Source organism: Puntigrus tetrazona, chromosome 16 (assembly GCF_018831695.1).
Source record: "Puntigrus tetrazona isolate hp1 chromosome 16, ASM1883169v1, whole genome shotgun sequence".
NCBI classification, from domain to species: domain Eukaryota; kingdom Metazoa; phylum Chordata; class Actinopteri; order Cypriniformes; family Cyprinidae; genus Puntigrus; species Puntigrus tetrazona.
In genome coordinates, this window is record NC_056714.1 from 11,589,919 (window position 1) to 11,595,961 (window position 6,043).

Genomic DNA, 6,043 nt, shown 5'->3' on the forward strand with positions numbered 1-6,043 from the left:
TACTAAAATAACACTGAATATACTTTAAAAAAATGAGTACTTGCAAAGTATCAGTTTTTTTGTCTACTTTGTAAACGTGAACCTCACTAAATGGTATATTTATGCTCAAAACAAAAATATAGTGAACATTTAGTGCCATTCTCTGTATTTACAGAATTTATTTAATTTTAAGAAAAATACAAAAGCTAAAACACTGATTATGGAAATTATCGTTGCAGTGTAATAATAATAGAATATTAAAAACCTATTTGTTAAACATATTTAATCTCCTATTTATAGTTTAGTGGTTTTGTTTGAACTGATTCATAGAGGCACTGTTTTATGTTAAAGACATATCCAAGCCATGGTATTTGTTTGACGGCTGCAGTACCAGTCGCATTTCAGATGTAAATCTTTGCTAGAAGCTTTTGAAAAGCGTTTGGAGGGATCTTTCTGTTACTGACAAATGAGATCTGGCTATATTCTGCTTCTACCACAGCCAAATTAACAAGCAGCATGAACAACAATTAATAACGGCTCGGGGTCTGCAGGGCACAGGGCTTTTAATGAATAACCCATCGTTTTCCTCTTGTCCTCTCTCTGATTTAACACAAGGCAGCTGATTGCAGACAACACCTCATAAAATGTGTTTCTCAGAGCTCCCTGATACTGCAGATGGAGGAAGTCAAGTTTGACTCGTTCTTTCAAAGTCACTGCAAATGCTGAAGGAAGGGGGGGGTTATAAATGATTTGGGTGTTTGCACTGTCTGCATGATGACTAAACATTTACCAGCAAACGGGTTCAAAACTAAAAGATTTAAATCGTGCACTGTAACTGAGGAGGCCTAAAATGCATAGAGAGAAATAAAATATATAAATAAAAAGTGATTGATTGATTGATTGATAGAGAGAGCAATCCATCAGCATTCATGTTCAGATCAATGGTAGTTGCTCAGCTGGCACATGCCCCTTTGGAAATATGTGAGAAGACTTTTAAGAGCCCTCCAAAAAATTTGATCACTGATAAAATACCAGCCTAATTTTACTGTAATTTTTTATTTTACAAGGTCTCTAATTCATAAAAAATTGTCTGACCTCACTTCATCTGATTCATTTTTGCTAAATCGTACGTATTTTTTGAGTTGCATAATTTGCATGAGTTTGTAGAATGACTTAACCCTACCCGTCATTGCGTAGTGACAAAATCCTACTAGTTAGGATGTATACGAATTAGCCATCTCGTAAAATACATATGAATTGGTCAGCGTTGAAAATACAGGCAATATATTATCAATGTTAACCTGTTCTCCAACCAATACAATCCCTGAAATATGATTTATCACAGCGTATACTACAACTGCGCCCCTATCGGCAACAGGACATTTGCATATTAGTATTATGTATCTGCGTCACAATTCAGATTTTGTGTAGCTCTGCTGGCAGCGTTATGCGTTGATATGCAGTCGTGGGTTCGATCCCACAAAACGCACGTGCTCACAAAATGTATATGCATTATACATCATGATTTTGCATGCTTTCTGTAAGGGGTAGGTTTAGAGGTGGGTTAGGTGTGGTCATTCGTATAAATTACACCCGGTGAGATATGTCCGAGTTGCAGTGAGATCGATGTAAAAAAGTCCACACATTTAAACAAGCGCTTATTTTGATTGCTAACGACAGTCATATGTCATGGCGAAAGACCCAACATGACCCTGACGTTATTTTTACACCCGCTATAGGGCGCTTACCTTTAAAACATACATATAGGTCGTAATAAGGCGCTTGTGTATCATCAAAAGTAATATAAAAGTAATTTAATTACATCACATAAAATACAACGGATTACATTACTAACAATTTTGCAATCAGTACCAGACTACAGTTTTAACAAATTTGATTACAATTTCGAAGTAAAAGATTTTATCACTTTTTTTTTTTTATTGCGTCATGTCTAAGCAGTGCAGTCTTTACGGTAAGTAACACAAATGCCCTTTTGTGACTGTGCAACTTAACAATCGGGTCAGTCCGAGTCGGTCATGCAGGTCTAAAGCTAACATCTCTGTGGCACTAGGGTACCACCACAGCATTTCCTTTTAATTGATAAAACACTTGCCTGGTAAAATATGAAGGCCGAGCGCTACGGCCATTATGAATCATCGCAGCCATAGCCAGCATACACGTGGAAAATGTGAGGCGTCAGCACCCCGCTCTGTAATGCCACGGGTCCACAAAGGTACTTTACATTAGACGCCTGCATGAGTTGCATCTGCTGCGACTGACCCCAATTAATATTTGCTTACATTTCAGTGGTGTCTGCATCAGATTTAGAGGCATAAAATGAAGACAGGGCCTTAATGGGATGCTGACAGGAGGCCAGTTGGAAAAGTAGTATATTTCCCTGAGGAACGCCTGGGGATACCACATAAATAAGCCCCTGTTATTTCCAAGAGAGTTAGTGAGGTGTGCCTTTCTGTAAGTGAACGGCGAAAAGTGAAATAGAGAGAAAAAAAGAAGGGAAAGTAATAAAGGTGTGAATAGTTCTGGATAAATGAGCAAAGAGGTATTAAAACACCACAATGTTCTTCAGTTATATGGCAATAAATCACAAATACGCCTTAAAAGCCACAATACATATATTTTTTAATATACTATATTGCTATTAAAAGCACAGTTCACTCAAAAATAAAAAAAAACTGTCATCGTTTGTTCACCCTCATGTTATTTCAAATCTGTATGACTTTAATTATTCTGTAGAATGGAAACTAAAAAATTGTGAAAGAAAGAAAAAAATCAAAAGGGATCTAAAACTTAAAATGTATATATATACGTATATATATATATATATATATATATATATATTGCATATATATATACATTGAATAAAATTATTTTCCAATACATTTTTAAATAATATATATATATATATATATATATATATATATATATATATATATATATATATATATATTTAAAAATGTATTGGAAAATAATTTTATTCAAGTGCAATTTAATAATATCAAACTATGATTTACTTTTAAAGTCCAAACTTTTGATATTTTTTGTTGTTGTGCTTTTGTTGTTTAAATATGTTTAAATATATGACCCAGAAGTTTCGACACAAATGGCATTAAAGTATATTTTTGTTATATTTTATGATAAAAACGCAACAGTACACTAATCATATTTCAAGGACAATATCCATTTTGTGTGGACTTCGTACATATATATTTTTTAATATATGAACTTTCATTTAATTGCAATTATCATTTAAGCATTGCATTCCGTTCATACTTAAGTACATTACAAGTACTGAAGTACTTCTTAAAAGAGTTCAAAAGAGTAACTGAAAATACGCCTTTAATAGCTTAATCCATATCAACTTTCATACGCACAAACACATTAAAAAAATGTCACTACACTTTCCATGTTCTGCAGATGCGTTCCACACAAATAACGACATAATCCGTCTGTGAACGGTCATTTTCTTTTACAGTGTTAGCTCATATAAACGGCATCATTACCAAATTGAGCAGTTAAACCAGAAGGGCACCTGCTCTCCACTTTGCACTCCCTGCATTACTTTCAGCTTGACTCATCAAACTTTTCCAGTTGCCCGTTTTAATTATTAGCGTTTTAGCATCATTACTGCAATTTAATGCGCTCCAGATTAATTGTTCTGTGGCATTTACTTATGAAACCTATATTTTTCCAACAAATTGTAATAAAGGATATGCAGCTGTCCGGAGCAGAGCAGGGGAAGGAGTGCGGATCCATTAACCAAATCATTTATTAGCCTATAAAATCAAACTGTAATATTTAGCAAGACGGCCCTCGACGACAGCCAGCAACGGTAGCTCTTTCAACGCAGACAAATTTTACGGAAAGCCGAGAAGATGGCAAGATTGCCCCCTGTCGTTCTTATCTCACGAATCATGATGTAGGAATCTCTTCAGGATAAAAACACACACACACTCGCCCAAGATTACGTCCTAATAACCCCTTTGAGTTCGAGGCTTAAAATCAGACAGCGGGAAACAACACGTCTGATCTCTGATTAGACAGCTGGGGGAACTTCCAACCAAATCTCTGCTGTCCATGAACACAGATCTCCGTCCCCCATGATGGACTGCTCCCCGCGGCACACACACCTCCCATTTAATGTAAAACCGCCTATGACTAATTATGGTAATTCATTACATCTCCAATTAGGTTGTGGGATTTATGGCAAACTGGCCCCATAAAGAGCAGGATTTATGGAGCCTTTGAATGTCACCCAGAGGACAGAGGGTTGGCTCCATATCATTCTGCTCGGAGCCTCCAGCTCACTATATCATCAGCGCAAGAGACAAAGACGCTCCACCCTGCTTTGTTCAACCACAAATGCTACTCATCGCTGTGGCAAAAAACAAGGACTTTGGCAGGTAGCAAAAATACCTTCTAGGAACGTTTTGGTAATGTTCCCATTAGGCGATGAAAAGGTTTTATTTGAATTTCTTACCAGGTTTTTCTCAGCATCAGCAGTAACATTAACAGAACGCTTCACTTTGTGAATACTAGGCGATTATAGATGATAACGAAAATTCTAGTTAGTAATGCAACATTACTCATTTTACACTACTTTTTGGATTACTATTAGATTACTTTATACCTAAGTTGTTTTAAACCCACAACACCAAATCAAACAAATCAGACAGGAGAGCAGATGAACTTCCGTAGAGTTAAACTGACTGGCGTCTTTCCGTGGTTGAAATAAGATACCTTCAAATGTTCATGTTTCGTACCAGAAGTAACCTGCTTCGTCTGTCGGGAGTGTTGTCGGGTTTCCTCTTCGCTCTGCAAATGGGAACGTGATGTGTTGTGTAAAAGAGAGGCTCGGCTTAGCGGCAGTTACTAAGCAAAGTGTTTTTTATATATTTGTTTATTTATTACGAGTACTCAATCCGATGACGTAATCCAGTACACGCATTCAGTTTTACTACACAAAACGGTGATCCAAGTGTGACTTCATTATTAAAGAGTCCATCCTAAAATAAAAACTTTGTCATTAATCACTTACCCGGACGTCGTTCCAAAGCCGTAAAAAGGCTTGATTCATCTTCGGGAACGCGATTTAAGATATTTTGGATGAAATCCACGATGCTTGTGACTGTCCCAGTGACCGGAAAGGTGACACAGAAAGACACAGAGGAGACATATTATCGAATTAAATGGTCACTTTGCGTACAAAAAGTATTCTCGTCACTTCATAACATTCAGATTGAACCACTGATGGCAGACTATTCTGACAACGTCTTTCAGACTTGACAGTGGTTATTGGTTGGAAGTCAATGGGACAGTCATAAGCCAGAATATCTTAAAGACGAACCAAACTTTCACTGGTTTGGAAAGACAAGGCGGTAGGCGATTAATGACCAAATTTCAAACATGTGATCAACAGTGACCAGTCTATCTGAATCAGCTTATATAATCAGTTCTTAGATATTCACGGTGCAGTCTGCAGATGCTTTCCACAAACTGGCCCGCCATCTGCACCTCCAGCTTTGATTTTCACGACTATCATCTGTGGGTACACAAGCGCAGCACTTGTAAACACTGACAGCCAGGCAGTCCTAAAACCTAAGGACCCTTCGTGCCCTTGGCCAGGCCTCGCTTTTTCCTCTGAACAGAGTCGTGTTCCCTGCAGCAGAGCCGCGGGAAGGCTGATTTGTTCCCTGGCTGGAGCTGACAGGAGCCGGTGATGTTGTTATGAGCCGGCTCCAGCTTCTGTGTTTCAATCAGGCACACAGCGGGACAGCCCATCTGCTGCCGCAAACCTCCCAGCCGCCCCAAAACAGGACCTGAGCGGAGAACATAGAACATAACCTACACGATAACATTTCACTTTCATTTTGTAGCTATTTTGCTACACTTAAGTGAGTTCTTCAGGTTTACCTTCATGCTTGAAAGGAAAGCTGACTCATTTACTCACTCACAAACCTGGACGACTTTCTCTTGCTTGTGAAAAACAAAAGATATTTTGAAAAAATTAGTTAGAAAAATTTTTGTTTTAGTGTTATTTTAGTTT